This window comes from Pezoporus occidentalis, unplaced genomic scaffold (assembly GCF_034315485.1).
Source record: "Pezoporus occidentalis ecotype Australia unplaced genomic scaffold, CSIRO_AGI_Poc_V1 ctg1, whole genome shotgun sequence".
Lineage (NCBI taxonomy): Eukaryota > Metazoa > Chordata > Aves > Psittaciformes > Psittacidae > Pezoporus > Pezoporus occidentalis.
This window is the reverse complement of record NW_026912778.1, coordinates 2,926,511-2,944,836: the sequence shown is the minus strand read 5'-3', so window position 1 is coordinate 2,944,836 and position 18,326 is coordinate 2,926,511.

Below are 18,326 nucleotides of genomic sequence, written 5' to 3'. Positions count from 1 at the left end.
AGTGTTCAAGGCTGGGTTGGACAGAGCCTTGCACAGCATGGTCTAGTGCGAGGCATTCCTCATGATCTTAAGGTCCTTTCCAGTCCTAACCGCTCTATGATTCTATGTTCCAGAATTGGAAGTAATTATCACCTATTCAAACTGATATCTCAGTTTCCATAGTTTCATAGAAATTCTCCTCTTCTGGTTCTTATGGTACACAGCACAGTAACAAAACCACAGCATATACAACAGAACAACTCATCGTAGCTTATAGATAGAAAATGCACCAAAAAAAAAAAAAAAAAGTTTCTGAGGATTCCAAAGAATCCTGTAGGCACATCTTGTTCTTGGAAGGAGCACACTATAATTTACTGTTCAGAAAAGTTCCTCTTTCCTGCCATTATCCAAGATGTAGATTTTTCCCAAGCTGGTATCAGTGCAAAGTTGGAAGCATTAATCTCTCTGTATTGCTTAAAATGACTGATAGACCTTGGTTGGTTGTTTTTTTTTTTATATTTTATATGCTCCTTATTTTACAGCAGCGATGCCTCTAGAAGAAGTGATGGCATATCCATAGGGCTGTGGTAATATAAATCACAAGTGTCAAGCAATGGAATGCTGCTTCTCTAAACAAAGCAGAAGTGTTGCATATAGAGTATTTTCTCCAAACATCTCTCAGGGGAAGCTCTTCCAGGTTTTAAGATCTTATATCTGAGCAGTATTGAAACCTGTCAAAGAGATCTGCTGCACATTCTAACATATCAAGTCTTGGACAGTACGTCACACTTAGTCCTTTCAGCATCTGCAATGCAGTAGTCCTTTTTCACAATTAAATACCTTTGCATCTGCCTTCTGGGTTCCCCACACGTAAAAATTAAGGGGCCTTATTACTTTTTATTCCAAGATAGTCAACAGTCTCCAAACCCTGCTTAATTAATAGATAGCACTATAAATGAGATATGTCATCTGAGTAATAGAAAATATTCTGTAAAGCTATGCAGATTAAGTCTGTCTGGGAAGTCAACACTTCATTAATCCTTGAAAATGCTTTTCATGTTTGATGACTGCCATGTCAATCTTGCATGAAGATCTCTATGGGATGCTGCTGATCATCCATGGATAATGGGATACACAGTTCACTGCTGTCCGTAAGGTACACATGACCAATCTGTGCTTACTCTTCCAGTAGCCCTCTGTGGATAGCACAGGAGAAAAGGATGAAAATAGATCCATGTAAGAATCTAAAAACCTGACGTTTGAGGAAGAACAGATTTTGCCTCCCATTACTTTCAACACTACACCAATATTTCAGCATGCATCTATTTAAAAAGGCTAATGAATTCCCTAGTTTTGCACTTATCTCTTTCACTTGAGGACATTTGTAGGAACAAAAGCCACAGTTTAAACCCAGAAGCTGAATGGTAGGCATTTAATGATTGAATTAATAGAAATGTACCTCAGTCTGGATTATTATAATCACACAGGCAGCTCATGTTCACTTTTTATAACACACTGCAAACTTTTGGTGGATGCTTATGTGAAAGAAAATTTAAATTTTGTGTACTGCACCTAAGTTTGTGTAACAAAGTGCCCATTTTGTGTTTCTAGCCTAGCTGTAGAATGATGATAATTTCTATTCGGAGACTAAGTGGATCTACCTCTTGTTTGCATAATTTCACATTTTGGTAACTTAGAGCATTTCCATGTCATAATAGGAGTCAGGTCCACTACAGTGGCTACCTATGTATCACCTGTTCAACCCCATTATGAAAGAAACCTGAAAAGTCTCAGTAACTAAAGCATTCTGGGAGCTGCTGCTGAACCAGCATGGGTTACGATATGAAACTGGATCACACTACATTATAAACAGAGATTGCAATCAGGCTATATCTTATCGTATTATTGGATATAATGCTTTCCATAGATTTCAGGCATCATGTAAGTGTGAGAAGTATATGACTTTGCATCTATGTATATGTAATTTAGCTATCCACTATGTCCAGTGACTGCTGCTGACATGAAATATCAGTGTCATCAGTTCTTAGCATTCCATTTATATAAATTTATGATTTCAAGGCTTTGTTTGCTTAATGAAAGCTTATATTCTCTTTCACAGAGATAAAGATCAGTTCTTTTCTCAAGGGCTTCCACGAATCCTATTCAGGAATAATTTCTCTGGTATCTACAGTCTCACTCATTTCTTTTTTTCTCTGATTTGGCCTCAGGTAAATGACTCAGGACTGTCTGTGCACAGTGCTGTCTTTTTCATCTTGAACAATGTGATTCTCTCAATACACAGCTCCATCAGCAAGGCCTGTTTACAGCCTTGAGTGTTTGAAATTTCACAATGAGAAGCAAAGTGCTAGGCTTAAAGTCATATATTATGGCAACTGCACACAAACTAGCAGATTATGATGTTTTCAAGAATAAGAGGGGGCAATATGTCAAATTTGTACAACAGCAGTGGATGATTATCTTAGAATTCATGGGGCCCTACTTTCTCTTACACTATGGAAATTTAGGATATGAAAACAAGGAGTGAAGTTTAATTTCTGAATACCAGCTGACACACAAAATAGAAGTTTCTTCTGAAGAGTATTGTAGGAACTGAGATACTACTCCCTTTTCATACCCAGAAAAGAGATGCAGAGATGCATCTTTCTTAACTGTCTCTAAACTCCACTTTCCAAATTGCTTTAGGCTGTTGTATACATCTCTCTTTGCAAATGCATAGCTAAATCAAATCTAAAGTGCAAAATGGAAATCTTAGGGTGAAAGCATCTAAAAATGTTTCAGATTAGATATTACAGCCCAAACCTTTTCTCTTCTGAAATCCTTGAAATGCCACATCTGGTATATCTCAGCATTTCCCACCAAAACATATTGCTGTCTCCTCAGACAAACCCTGGTACTTCCCACCTGAGATTTGGATTTGATCACTTTCCCCCTGCATTAACTCAGGTTTTACTTCCCAAAACTGTTCATTCTACTTTGCGAGTCATATTAGCCCTTCTAACCACATCCTGCACTATTCCTTCTGAGGTACCTCAGTGTTTTCTACTCACACATGAGCACTGATCTCTTCAGATATTAGGGAGTGAAATCAGAAATCAGTCTGACAACCCAGCACTTCATGCCCCAAAACCTCCTCCTCCCTCCTGAGGACACTCAGAGAAAAGGGCATCATGGAATTACTGAATTTTGATTACAAGGATATTTATTAAACCTGTCTGTGGCACTACAAAATGAAAACCTGCTGAAGTACCTCAACATGTCCTGCACTGCTGTACCTCAGAGGCATGTTAGAACATTGTCTATATAAAATACACTTGAGACATCTATTATGGTCAGTGAGATTAACTTTAAAACTTATTTGGATCCTCTATAAGAACAGCCATATCAGCAATGTTCCAAATTGCCGGCTCAACTACTGGGAAGTCATGGCTGATCTGAGGTAGATCATACCCAGAGAATCATCATGAATTCTTAGAGAAGCACTGGAAGAAAATGTTCCATTGGAGAAACTTTGTCTATAAATTACTCTGCAAGAAAACAACCCTCTAGATAGAAAAAAATCCTTATTATTATGAAACAGCAAATGTCATGAAAGACTAAAAAAATACATGTGATTAAGTAGGTGCTTTTGACGCATGATATCAACACATCTGATGGCAAAGAGATCAAGAAGCCTGTTTACAGAGATCAAGATGCCAGCTGCATTCTTTGAGAGTTCAGGGTGTAAAATATTAGAAATAGATACTAATGTTCTGGGTCTAACCCATTTTCTGTGACAGTGACAAGAAGAATATTGAAGTTACACACACAGAAGGAAAATAGGAGCTCACTGTAACTGTTAAAAACTCCTGCAGACATCAGTGAGTCTAACATTTTACTCATGTGTTTATGTGGAAATTCCTAGTATGCATGCTTAGCCTAAGAATTAGCTTTCTGTTGAAAAACAAATCAGCCATTAGTACCAATAAATCCTCCTATGCCAGTGTAAAACATTTAGAAGGATTTGGATCTCCACCCCCACCCCCACAGCTGATTCCAAAGACAACTCCATCCTGGGCTGTAAGCAGACTAGAGACTGCTTGCCTAACTTTGCTTTTTATCTTCAACTGAGTATCAGTGACTGAATACGCAACTGGAGTATATATTTTTATTTGTCAGACACTGAGAAGACTTCTCAGCCATTTTTTGTACCTCTGAAACAGGAATGTCCAGGAAATACCATATTTAAAAAATCTGGAAAATACACCAATATATAAATAGTACCTTTCAAGAGAAGATGAGCTATGCAAATTTATTTCGATTATACATTAACTAAATGGAGACCAGAAAATGAAGCACTTTATTTGTGAAAACATTTTAATTCAGAAAAAGTAGCTGTAATTGGTGAACTTGTCTTCTCAACATGCTTTAGATAGGACTGTAGTATCTGGAATTATCATCGATTTGATTTAATGCCAAATTTACAGTTTTGAATTCACTAATATTACTGTAACCTATTGGATATATTCTTTATTTTGGATCCACGACTAATGTCACAATGTCCTTTCCGCAGAACAAAAATTTGCCTAAAAAAACAAATAGCTATTTCTATTTTTGGCATTCTTTTAAGTAAGAAACATCTATGAATATTTAGGTGAGTCATCACTTCACTACCTAAACAAAGTCTTCTGCAATATGGTGTTTTGTTACGTTATCCCTGATCCTGGTCAGCTCAACAAAGGACATCAACCCCCAAAGCCATGGCTTATTAAATACATTATACAAATACACAAATAAATATGAATAGAGTAGTAGTTACTATATCATGTAACAACAGATGACAAAAAAGGAATTAAGTGAAGATTACATGCAACATGCAAGATTACATGTGGCAACAAAGTAAGAAATCAAAGAAAGAGAATGCTTTTTATTTGTTTTAGTAATGCACTTCAGCTATCTTTTCATTTGATTTGAGGTACTGAAAGTAAGTACAACACAAATAGATTTTAAAAAGATAAAAAAGAGATGAGCACTCTAATAATGTAGTTGCAAAATTTCTGCTTTACCATCATACTTCCAATTTAGTCAGTCTTTTGCCTAGCTTTGATTTTTTAAATTTGACATTACCATAGCTATGTGAGCCACTAAAATATAGTCTACTGTTTGATTATTAGCCCCCTAAATACTCTAATATTGCTCTCCCCTGCTCTTGTGTATAATCTTTTCCCAAATAGTTTATTAGGTAGCTTACACTTAATTTGTACACAAATCAGGGCTTCATATGTCAATGTCATGTACATCACAGTGTCAGTAATAAATATTAAAAATACAATAATACATTATTAAAACAACAATGTTCCTAGATTACCTTCTCATTCACAATTACTGATTCTCTTTCAACTTTTCCAGTAGCAAGATTTTAGCCATGCTACCATGGGCATTGTCTTGTTGTAGTGTTTGTTGTTCTATCAACACAAGTCTAGTGTTTTTCTCTATGGAAATATTTGCCCTTTCACTGTTTTGTTTCTCTCAACATTCTTAAACCAGTGTTTTCATCAGCCTGTTTGTCACAAAGGCTGACTTGCACCTTCCTCTTATTCCCAGTCAATCCAGTCAGTTCTCTCTGTCACTACAGTAACTGATTCCCTGATGACAGTGTGACCTCTGATCTGACATCATTTGTACTTAACATTTGTACTTTCCCACTCTTGTACTGAACTCTTCAAAGTACTATGAGATTCCTACTGCATTGCCAGAAAGAAAAGCTATAAATATCGGTATGACTATTAAGTTAAGGCATTGTGCTTTGAATTCTAGAGAATGGAAAGATAAGAAATCAAATCAGAAGCACCAGTCACCTTAATGAATAAGATGTAGGTTAAAAATACAAGGAAGTGAGGCTGAGGAAATGACTTCACTTACAAACTTGCCTTCTAAAGTTTCTCTTCTTTTTCATTTCCAGCTGAAACTCCTTCCTCTACTCCAACGCTGAACAAACAACATGGTTACCTAAGAAGGCTAAAAGGCAGTGACACACATCTACCTTACCTACTATGTGTGTGTTCATGTGGCCATTTCGTGTACGTGATTTCAGCTTTGTGGGAATAAGGAACTAAATTATTTACAATAAATATGCATTCCTGGATGAACAGAAAACAAACTAGCATCTCTGGACTGTATTTCCTTTAAATATATTGAGTTACCTGGGTAAGCAAATCCAGTGAAGGAAATTACAAGCCCTCTCTTTTACCAGAGAGGGCCATGATAATTTAAAGTTCTAGTGCTGCCTTTTGACCACAAGATGAAGGATGCCTTTCCCACAGATGGAATTAAGCTCTAATTATTTACCAAGGAGTTCACCACAGGGTGTGAAATCTGATGTCATGTCTCTGAAATGCTTTGATAATATTTTATTTCTCTACTCCAATTTTTTTTTTTTCTTTTTTTTTTTTAAATAGTGATCTCCTTTCGGAGCACCTTCCTCCTCCCTTCTTTCTCTTCTTGCCCCAAAGAAAAGGACAAAGCAAAGTGGTTTAGTTTCAATACCCAGGAAATTATGATCTTGAATGGGGCAGACCACACTGGTTTGCAATGAGCACATTGCTTCTGAGCAAAAGGGACTGAACTTCTGGTGAAGTTTTGCTTCCTTTTCTATGCCGTCTTAGTATCATATTTCTGGTGGAAGTATGCCAGCTTATATGGAGGGTTCCATCCATAAAATACAGTAATGATAGAAGGTAGTAGGTATTACTTACATCCATAAGGAAGACAAAGTCCTAGAATGTCTACATTCACAATAACAGCTTGACAGAAAATAGAATCTGAAGAAAAAAAGAGTTGACCTGAAAGTATGAAACCTTCCAGTTGTAGACTTATTGCATACAGATGGTAAATGAGGATAAATCAGTTCAATTGTAACTTTTGCTAGCATATGATCTTTTTTTTTTAGCTTAATCAATAAAGCAACCAATACTTCTCCAGTTTTGTCTGAACCCAAACACGAACAAAAAACAATTTGTCTATCGCATATCTCCAAAATTCAGAAAGTACACCTCAGATACTGACTGACAAATGGAATTTTGAGATATTTTAAATAATCTAAGAAATCTTATTAAGGGACATATGACAATTCCTGAAATAAACTGAAATCCAATCTGAATATACTGGACGTTGAGTCTCATAGAACATGTTTTCCTGTTTTGTTTCGTGGTGTTTTTTTTGCTTGGTGTGGGGTTTTTTTTGAGAGTTTGGTTGTTTGTTTTTGTTTTTTTTTTGTGAGAAGTATTCACTAACTATCATCGATAAAATACAACAAAGAATACAGATACTATATTACTTTTTTTAATAAAATCGCTTTGTGTTTTAGAGTGTCATATTGTGATTGAAATTAACCTTTTGGCTAGGAACAGTAAACCATTTCTGAAATTGATTAATTTATTTTTATTGTTGGCTAAGATGCCTGTATGTCTGTGAGGAAAATTCTGCACAGAAATAAGAGTAAATACACCGTGCAGCACATATATTGTGTCTGTCTCTTAGGCAATGTCAGCCCAGTTGTGTATATGTTAATAAGTTGACTGATAAAGTCTATGTGTGTGTACAGTAACTCAGAGCATCTCATCTGTATGGGACTTAGTATACATAAGCAAATCAGACAGAGAGCTCCTCTGCAGTAGCCATTGCTTCAGGAGTTCTGGATGTTGAGGTGTCTTAGGGGAATCAAGCACTCAGGAGATACTGTGCTCAGGAAACACAAAAACACTGTATTGGTTTAGGCCAAGACTCTTCTAGCTGAATATCCTGTCTACAGCAGTAGATGATGGTGCCTGTCTAAAAGAAAAACATGATTAACAAAGCTAGCGTAGGTGCTCCAACCCTGCAGCAATCTGTGGCTCAGGAACTTTCTGAGGCAGTGACATTATCTTTACAATTAATAAAAACTTCTGATATGCAAAACATTCTGTGGAAAGGAGTTCCATAGCTTAGTTATACGTGTTTTGTGAACGACAATCTTTCTCTTTTTTCATTTTGACCTCTCTTAGAAGGTTTTAATGTCATTTTTTTTAATGTCTCTTGTTACTGTCAAGTGTTTTATATTCATATTCCTCATAAATCTCTCTGAAAGTACATCTGGGCTGTCTTTCTGCAGACTGAAGAAGGCTGTCTATTTAGTACAGAATCTTCCCTACGTTTGTTCCTGTCCTACTATATCCTCTCTGATGTGAGGGCTTGCTCATAGTATTCAAGATGCAGAAGCAGTCGATTTATTCTGCAGTATTAGATTTTTCTGGTTTGTTCTCTGTTTATTTTTTTCTCTTTTTCTTTCTCCTTCTGTCTTTGTCTGTGTCGTGGTTTAAACCCAGTCAGGCAACTTGTTCACTCACTCCCAGTGAGTGGTGCCGAGCTGACAACAATCGAGGTCCGTGTCCCCCCCCCACCGGGGTTCTCCCCTTCCCCACTCCCGGAGGAACGGGGAGGAGGATCGAAAAAGTGCAACTCCCACGGGTTGAGACAAGAACAGTCCAGGAACCAATGTACACAAATCACCACCGCTACTATCAACTACAACAATGATAAGGGAAAATAACAAGGGAAGAGAATACAATACCACTGGCCAAGAAAACGAGTTCCACCCGGAAGCCTGTGTCCTTCCAGGTAACTCCCAGTCACCCCCCACCCCGGGCATGACGTGCTGTGGTATGGAATACCTCCCTGGCTAGCCCGGGTCAGGCGCCCCGTCTCTGCTTCCTCCCGGCTTCCCCTCCTCCCTGGCAGAGCACGAGCCTCACAAAGTCCTTGGTCAGGGTAAACATCACTTAGCAACAACTGAAAACATCGACTTCACCAACACTGTTCTCAGGCTGGAAGTCAAAACACAGCACTGCACCAGCTACCACAAAGGAAAAAAAACATGACTGCTACTGCTGAACCCAGGACAGTCTGTTTTCTTTTTCCTTTTTTGGATTCTTACCAAGTCTTCAGTTAATAGACCTATTTGTTATAAACCTAAAGTGTCTTTCAAGATTTGTAGTAAATATGTCAATCTATTACAGTATTTATTATATCTATTATAGTCTAATATCTAATCTATTATAGTAAAATTTGGCTGGTTTGTCTAATACGTATGATTTTACAAATTTTGATTCTGAAATTTTCTTGCATTTTTATCACCCAGCCACTCAGTCTTTCAATGTTTTTCTGCAATTCTTCACAATCACCCGTATTTTTACTATCCTAATTAATGCAATAGCCAGCAAATTTTGCCACCTGGTAATTTACCAGATCACTTGTGATAATAGGTTAACTAAGGTTTTCACATATTGTCCATCTAAATGCTTCAGACTGTGAAGTGCCACAATCAGGTTAAGTTCAGTTCTTCCACATATTCAAAATTCACTTTTAAAAATGAATCAGCAAAAAGACGACAGATCAGAATTCAGAAGCTCTCACAAAGTTTCAGGACACATGGCTCAGGATGAAAATAATAATAATATGGGTTACAGTATAGCTTTTACTAGCTTAAATAAGGGGAGACTCCATATTAGCACTGTTAATCCTATTTGCACAGAACCTCTCCCTTTGGTCAAAAGTGAGGCAATTTACATAACAAATGACCACTCAGTGCTATAGGAAGAGAGGTTTTGATAATTTCACAAAGTCTGCTTTACTTTCTTTCTGAGGCACTGTAGCAGCATTGTTTTTCATCTTACTGTACGGTTCATCATTTTCCATTTTGTGATGTGGAGATTGGGTGTTTTTCTAGTCTCTCTGGACCAAACATGAATCACATGATTGTCTGAGATTGCAGGAGACTGGATATGAGGAGCCATGTGTCTTCCACACCTCTGTTCCTTGGTCCTCAAAGACCCTTGTATCTACAATAACAAATTACTACTTAAAAAATAAAAATAGATAGGATTAAGTTGAAAAAACAAGAAAGAAAAGGAAAGGAGCATGGCATGATAAAAGAAGAGAGGGCATATAAAACTACAATACTCCAAGTATAAAACTGCGAGTTAACAGAGAAAGCAGAGGCAAGGAATTTTAGGAATTCCTGTGTAATATACTCATACTAGTTTCTCTTTCCACTTTCTTTAGATCAAATTGGAACATGGGGTACAACTCATGTATGTCACATGAAATGTACTTGCTTTTTCTCTTTGTGATGAGAAATTATTTCAGAATAATCATTGACTAAGCAATCTCAACTGTGTTTGTTTCCATGTATGTCTTACTGGTGATGTTATGAGAAGACTACAAGATTTTCCATTTTGTCTGAAGACACTGAGCTCATAAGCACTGTAAATTCTCACACGAATTAATGCCATATTTCATCAAGTGGATTTCCAAAAAGACTACTTTCTATAAACATAAGTTTAATTTGCAAGGATTGCAATTCACTTGCAGCTCTCACGAGGGGTAGTGTGATGCAGATCTTGCCTATCAATCAGTGAGAAATCAACAAGAGTTGAGCACTAAAACTATGTGCTTTCAATAGCCATTTTTGCTAGGCAGAAAAACCTCTGTTTCCTGAGATATTTTCATTTTTTGTAATGTTTTGGTGTTGGATTTTTTTTTGTTGTTGTTTATTTGTTTGGTTGATTTGTTGGTTTAGGTACGGACAATTATAATTGAGCCAAACATCAAATGTACATTGATTCCCCCTGGTTAAGTCTGAATGCAATGGAAAGATCATCATGTTCCAGCCAAACAAAGCAACAAAAAAAAATAGTGTATTTTGTAGAAGAAACTCCCTGAGTAATAAAAGAAATACGAACTCCAAGTGAGCACACACAGAATTCTTGAGTACATAATGATTTCCCAAAAGTTATTCAACAATGAGTCTAAGTTTGCAGCTTTCTCACCTGCAGATCACCTGAACCTTCCTGTTATCTTAGGTTAGACTGCTTTCTTCGAAGACTACTTTTTATGATTTTCCACAGAAGCCAGGTGTTTTTTTCAAAGGGACTTTTCAGAATTTTTCAGTCCTTTTGTTATTCTGTTTCTTAACATTGGTCTTTTGGAAAAAAAAACACACCAAAACCCCACAAACAAACAACTAGTTCTTTCCCATCACTGGGAGGAGGTAAAACTTTTAGTGTAAGGAGCTTTATATTGTCCCTTAACTCTGAAATACCTTAGCTCTTGGGTCTTGTCATTTCATATCCCAAAGCTGATGCTAACGTTTGTATGGCTACACAGGGAAAAGTGAGATATGGGACTGATCTGGGTAAAAACTAACCAGGGGGAGGGTGGTAGTGGTTTAATTTTCAGTGAATTTCCCTGCCCTTACTCACTCATGCCTGCATGGCCACTAGTCCTGGCACAAGGACTGGGACAGAAAATGAGAACTGGGGGAAGGTGAAAGATGGCTGTTTTGCTGGTAGTGTCAGTTTATGCTGGCACTGTTATGTTATGGAACTATGATGTAAGAAAGACAACCTGAGATGTCAGGTGTGAAGAAGTCTACAGCAAAACATCTGAATACAGGGAGAAGTATCTTTTAGATTCAATTATTGCATAAGTGGATTAAAAATTACATTCTTTAATTTCTGCACGGATTTCATGCCTAATGCCTATTGTATATTGACATTTTAATGGGTTCCTGTCTAGCCAAAACATTATTGCAAGCACAGAAAGCAAGCTAGGCTGCACAGCAAAAATGAGACACATAGCCTGAGAGCATGTCTGGACCTTTCATTTTCCAGGTTCTGGAGACAGTTGGTAAAGTGTTCTGATAGCCACAGACACTTCAGAGAAGGTTGTGGGAGACATGTCTAATCCACAAGAATTTATGTTAAAGAGATAAACAACCAGTTTGCTAAAACCTTCTTCTTATATCAAGGTCATTATAGGGAAGCCACACTTGATTTTACAGAGCATATTAATCTCTCCAAATGTGACTCCTTACAAACTCCAACATGCTGATTTCAGCTATGCTGACATTTGAAATTTCTGAGGTATTTATACATACTGGAAAAAATCACATTTATAGATGCAGCCTGGATGCAGTTGGTTTGGCAACTAACCAAATTATGCTTATATTGATATAATTTAAAATATTGGACTGAAATAATAACTAGGAAAAGGATGTAACAGATGCCAATAAAAGAGTTGATAAATGAATTGTACAAATTCTTAGAATAACAGGAGGTGAACCAGTCCATCCATCAGTGAAGGGATTTGGATTGCTATTGATGCAATTGGCTATGGGCAGCTCAATCATCAGAAAATTATTGGCTACATTTGGAAGAATAAAGTAAAGGAAGAATACAGGAATATAACACAAGGTTTTGTATTCTTCCATATTTAAAAATACATTTTTTGGAAAAAGTCTTCTAGCCATAGAAGTCATATTGTTTCTTATCATCGATATATAAACTGCCCAACCCTTTATGCAAAGAAATAATAAGGAATTTGTGTGATTTAACTCTGTACAATAATTTGGAGCTTTGAAATGAGTAAAACAATCTGTACTGTAGATATTTTAATCTTGTTTCAGAACTAGATACCTCAGCTGTGCAAGATACAATATGGATTCATCCGGGTGCAATGAAGCCTGACTAGCAATAGTGATACAGAAAATTCTGTTGATCTGATTTCCTCTCCCCCCACCACTGCTCCTGACCATGAATACCTTAGCCTCCAACAGTTCAGCTGGTGAGTGAAAGAAAAGGCTCTGAGATAGGAGCAGTAGTTTCAAAACTGCTGCAAATTTAAGACCATGGCTACCCCTTAAAACCAGACTAAATATAAGGAACAAAATGAATGTATAATGGTATGGGGAAACCACAGTCCTTACCACCAAACACAGTGGGTATCCCACCTACCACAGAAGCATCCAAGCACCCTTGATCAGATTCTTCAGTACAAACTGGCACACAGCTATATTTATATGGACGTGTCACCAAGGATTGTCTAATGCAAGAGAAGTGCTGGTGATTGTAATATTTTTCTGACCTTGTTTAGTGAGAGATGTAGTAAGTCAGTGTCTTTCTGTTCTATTTCTATTCAATGGGTGGCATCGACATGTAGCTTAAGGTTACTTCACGTAACAGCAAAAAAAAACTGGCTTTTCGGAGGGATTTTTTTGAGTCTGCAAAAGAAACAAACCATTCAAAAAAAGTTTTAAATTGTTTGTTCAATTCTCTGGAGTAATTATTCTCCAGTGTTAGAGTGACAATTCAGATGTCAGCACTATAACATCGCTGGTCATTTTAGAAGACATATTCAGCTGATGTACTTATCTATTTTTGTAGGTCAAAATGAAACCAATTTGGGGGACTGTAACAGAAGTTTTGTTTCCTTCATCAATTTAAAAAGTGAAGTATTGTGAGGAGCGATGTGAAGTGCCTTTTGCTCTGGGTCACTTGAGGCAGTTATATACTTGAAACCTGAAGCACAGCAAAGGCACATAGGGATATGATTTTTTTTTGTATTGCTATGCTGGCAAAAAGACCTATTGTAATTGCAATTTATGGGTTTAAAATTATTTTTCTAGTGCCATTATTCCAGTACTCATAAATCCATACATTCTCTCTTTTTTTTGGTCTGTATTTATAGGAAAAAGGCTAGTGCAGACCTGAGCTGAAGAGTTGACCTGTATAACTACACCACATCATATGAAAGAGTAGTAAATGCTGTTCTGATCAGTGGTAATGAAAAGACTAAATGAACACTAACAGAACTCCCACCACTTCTTGGCCCAAAATAGGGAAGAGTGTCATCAGAGGAAGAAATGATCTTCTGAAGACTTTCTCTGACCCCAGCACAGATATTAGACAAGAAGAAAAAAAAAGTTTTTGTTAATCCATTCATTACTGCACCTCTGAATGTGTAAACAGATTTCCCAGAAGTTTTATCAGTTCATGGTACATGGAGACCACACTGAGAACTGTGTGGAGCAATTTGTCACCATGGACTGTCTGTAGCCTCAGTCAGCAATGCTACCATTGGATGAAAGCTAAATTGCACAGTAACAAGCAAGGGAAGAGGATATGGCAATTGAAACCATCAGGATAGTGTAACAACTCATTTTCAGATTCTACTTTTATACACATTTTATACACATTCTATACAATATCCCAGGGTGTTCCTTTTTCTTGCTTATTATTTCAGATTAAAAAGTAATTATTAACTGACACAAGAATCTAAAGGAATTACTAAGTTGCTGATTATACTGATGAAACACTGAAATTGGTTACACAAAAAATACTGCAAAATTACACAAATAAATCAACCCGAATATTCTTGGAAGTGTATTTTTCAAATTTACTGTGTTCCTTCTATTAATTAAAGTGCACTGTTCTTATACTACCTGTAATCTCTGATATCACTGTGCATTGTCCCTAGAATATGAAAGCATAAAATGTAAAAAATCATAAATGTCACAATAGTATTTGTTTCCATATTTCAAATATATCAGGAAACATCACTTCCTTTCTTATTCACGCTTTTCCCTATTAAGACATAAAAAGCAACAAACTGAAATCTCAAAGTGATTTTCCACCTTCAAGTTCAGGAGAGATATCAGGATGAAACTACGGTTTTCAACAGATTCCTCTGTTGCATCCAAAGACATTCAATAAAACATTGTAATAATAGTTTGAATGGTGTCATTTTAGCTTTAAAAGTATGATGGGAACAATTACACACACCTGTCTTAACAGGAATAGAAAAAATAAAATGTAGAAACAACACCTCCAGAGAGCTTCATTGAAGAAACTGCAGGCTGAAAACAAGCCTACAATCACTTTTAGCCCTGCCTTGACAGGTGACGTCAGATTCCAGTCCCAGCAGTGACACTTCTTAACTGCTCAGACCTTGAAAACAAGCGTTAGAACTGCTGTGATTCAAGTGTTCATCTATGAAATTACTCTTCTAGAACATCATAGTGCTTGCGCTGCTGCTTTGCAGATTACTTTAAAATGACCTTGCTGAATGGAGGGTGATGTTTACTATGCATCACGACTTTCACTACCCTCATTCTGAGAGAAATGCTGTCTTACGTGTTAAAGGCTAAACTGCAGTTTTCAGATGAAATAAAATATCTTGTTTGAAAGATGCTGCCAGCTCTGCACAAACACAGAGGAAACTGTCAAAACACAATCTAGGTGCCAGAGTACAGCTACAGAACACTTACTAAAATCCTTTAAAAAGCAGGAAAGACATGATTCATAAGACATTTGAAGAATTTTACTTACATAAGTGCAAGACAGAAATCTGAATATGCTTTTACATTTATTAAAGGTTTATATTTAGCAGATAAAATTAATTTTTCTTTCCTCATCGTTCAACTAATTCAGTCCTACACTATAACATCAGTTGTTTTACCTGCTTTTAGAAAAATGATTTGGCCAATATAAGAGCTTTGTCTGCTTTGGGTAAATTATTACTTCCCAGTCACACTGATCAACTCTCTCACACAAACTCACAGATCTTATATTATGGTCCATTTCAGGTACATTTTAGGCCCCCAGTTGTGAAAAGCAAATAAATTAAACCCCCCTCAAACTATTCATAAACCTCTCCTTGCTTAGTTTTAAAATGAAACCTGTTTTTGCAGGATTTGTTTTTTGCAGGATTTATTAGGATTCTGCCTCTACTTACTACGTAATTGGATAAATATCTAATTTCTATCATTTTGTAGGGATTAAAACATATTTTCCAGTGAGATTCAATATAAGTAATTGCTATGACTGTTCAGTATTTAGTCTCTGTTCAATTGACAAATAATTGCTGTTGACATTTAATTGCAGGAATTTCTAAAGAATCCTTTCGTTGCAAAGCTTGCAGTACAGGGTAGTAATATTTGGCAATATTCACACACCCCATGTACCCTCACTGCATAATCCCTGTGTTGTCACAGGGATTGAAAAGATGATTCCTAACTGAGGTGTTCTGAGTAATGGTGCAGTGAGAAAGCTTATGTCTGCTGTCTACACTCACAGCATATACAGGCTCCTAACTTAAGACAGAGTAAAAAACACGAAATGTCCACAATGTGCCACCTGGAAGGCATGCTAAGGCACATGAAAAACAATAAAGTGCTTGGTGACAGCCAGAATGGTTTCACTAAGGGCAAATCCTGCCTGACCAATTTGGCGGTCTTCTATGATGGGGCTACGGAACTGATGGATGGGGTAGAGCAGTTGATGTCATCTACCTGGACTTGTGCAAAGTGTTTGACACTGTCCCACATGACATCCTTGTCTCTAAATTGGAGAGACATCAATTTGATAGGTGGACCACTCAGTGGATAAAGAACTGGCTGGATGGCCACACACAAAGAGTTGTAGTCAATGGCTCAGCATCCAGCTGGAGACCAGTAACGAGTGGTGTCCCTCAGAGATCGGTGTTGGGACCGGTCTTGTTCAACATCTTTTGTCAGTGACATGGACAGTGGGATTGAGTGCGCCCTCAGCAAGTTTGCCAATGACACCAAGCTGTGTGCTTCGGTTGATGCGCTGGAGGGAAGGAATGCCATCCAGAGGTACCTTGACATGCTTGTGAGGTGCGCTGACGCCAGCCTTATGAAGTTTAACCATGACAAGTGCAAGGTCCTACACCTGCGTCGGAGCAATCCCAGGCACGGCTACAGGCTGGGCAGAGAAGAGATTCAGAGCAGCCCTGTGGAGAAGGATTTGGGGAGGGGTTTGGGGATTGATGAGAAAATGAATATGAGCCAGCAGTGTGTGCTCGCAGCCCAGAAAGCCAACTGTATCCTGGGCTGCATCAAAAGGAGCATGACCACCAGGTCAAAGGAGGTGATCCTGCCCCTCTACTCTGCTTTTGTGAGACCTCACCTGGAGTATTGTGTGCAGTTCTGGTGTCTTCAACATAAAAAGGACATGGAACTGTTGGAACAAGTCCAGAGGAGGGCCACGAGGATGATCAGGGGACTGGAGCATCTCCCGTATGAAGACAGGCTGAGAAAGTTGGGGCTGTTCAGCCTGGAGAAGAGAAGGCTGCATGGAGACCTCATAGCAGCCTTCCAGTACCTGAAGGGGGCCTATAGGGATGCTGGAGAGGGACTCTTCATTAGGGACTGTCGTGATTGGGCAAGGGGTCACAGGTTAAAACTTAAACAGGGGAAATTCAGACTGCATATAAGGAAGAAGTTCTTTACTGTGAGGGTGGTGGGGCACTGGAATGGGTTGCCCAGGGAAGCTGTGAATGCTCCATCCCTGGCGGTGTTCAAGTCCAGGTTGGACAGAGCCTTGGGTGACATGGTTTAGTGTAAGGTGTCCCTGCCCATGGCAGGGGGGGTTGGAACTAGATGATCTTAAGGTCCTTTCCAACCCTAACTATTCTATGAGTCTATGAATATATTCTGCTTGACCTATACATAATTTTAGACAAATGTAAAAAAAAAAAAAATAAAAATACTGATGTTATATACATATAATCATAGATATCGTGTTGGAAGGGACCTTAATGATCATCTGGTCCAATCTTTCCAGGCAAAGCATGACCTAATCTACATGTCCTAGCATCCTCTCCATCCTCTCCCCCAACAGACCACCCAGTGTTGGGGAATCCACCACTTCATTGACATTAATCCAATGGCTGATAAGTTTCTACTGTAAAAATTCCAGTTGGAATCTCCCCAGGAGTAACCTCTGCCCATTACTTTTCATCTTTTCCATGTGAGTCCTTGTAAAAAGGGAGACTCCGTCTTCTTTGTAGTCACCCTCTAAATCCTGTAACCTGGTGACAGGATCTCCCCTGAACAAACCCAGTTCTCTCAGCCTATTTGTATACGTTTAGTTTTCCTACTGAACTAATTCTGCTGGTTGCATCTGCTGTGTTGTCTTGCAAATGAAGAGTGGAACTACCAGCAAATGACATCTTCTCCTGTCAGATGCTTCCTTCACCTTGTGTGGGGTACCTTGGGGTACACACAACAGTGTGAAGCACCGTTGTGATGTTTTTTTCAACACAGCCCAGACATTCTAGAGAAGAATTAAATGTTTTGGGTGCTCTTTGAGATGTGAGCATGCAGTTGTCTCAGAACTGGAGGGGAAGTTTATTACATGGAAAATGTATCATCACCTCCTCTGCTCCCATCAGATATTCAAGTCCCAGACCTCCTTGGCACTCTCAGCATTCCCACAAGTAACTTTTCATGTATTTATTTATGGTGTTTCCCCTCAGATCTGTATAGTATGCTGTGCTCACCCTCTTGCCTGGAAGGGAAGGTAGCCTTAGCTCCTCATTTGGAAGGCAGTTCAAAGGACAGCATGATGAAGCTCTGTGATGGTCAGGAACACACAGTGCTGGCACAGGAGCACAGCTGTCAGGTTACAGTTTGGAGTATGGGTTAAAGAGGCTTGTTCGCAGGCTCACAG